General features: G+C 51.0%; 1 non-coding gene across 1 annotated transcript; it reads left to right on the forward strand.

Moving 5' to 3' along the window:
* Window positions 1–240: 240 nt before the first annotated feature.
* Trnat-ugu (transfer RNA threonine (anticodon UGU)) lies at window positions 241–315 on the forward strand. The gene has a single exon. It is a non-coding gene; the product is annotated as a tRNA-Thr (tRNA).
* Window positions 316–525: the final 210 nt, after the last annotated feature.

A 525-nucleotide genomic window follows, 5' to 3' on the forward strand; every position in this document is an offset into this window, starting at 1 on the left:
GGACATGTCCGAAAGAACAGACTCGATATCCATTTAAGTGTATAGTTCTGGCAATACCGGCCATGACCTTCCTCTTCTGTGCAGATGCACACATATTACCCGAACACTTACGGGGCTTGTTAAGAATGTCTTCCACGAGTAACGAGTGTGTTGGGTAGGGACACTACGAATGTCGTGTGTGGACAAGAAGGTGAGAATGTGGGTTTCGCGGGAGGCGTGTGCGGTCGCACTATCCTCTGTGCCCTCGGTAGCTCAGATGGATAGAGCGTCTGTCATGTAAGCTGGAGATCCCGGGTTCGAGTCCCGGTCGGGGCACACATTTTCACCTGTCCCCGTTTATATATGTCAACGCTCGTCAGCAGCTGAAGCTATTAATATATAATTCTAAAAAGTCAATTGGTGGTAGGCCGGGCGATCGTGGAGGCCAAAGTCCCTGTGAAATTATGCGATCAACAAAAACATCATTTGCCCGCATCTCGTGGTCGTGCGGTAGCGTTCTCGCTTTCCACGCCCGGGTTCCCGGGT

This window comes from Schistocerca cancellata, chromosome 3, assembly GCF_023864275.1.
Source record: "Schistocerca cancellata isolate TAMUIC-IGC-003103 chromosome 3, iqSchCanc2.1, whole genome shotgun sequence".
Classification (NCBI taxonomy): Eukaryota; Metazoa; Arthropoda; class Insecta; order Orthoptera; family Acrididae; genus Schistocerca; species Schistocerca cancellata.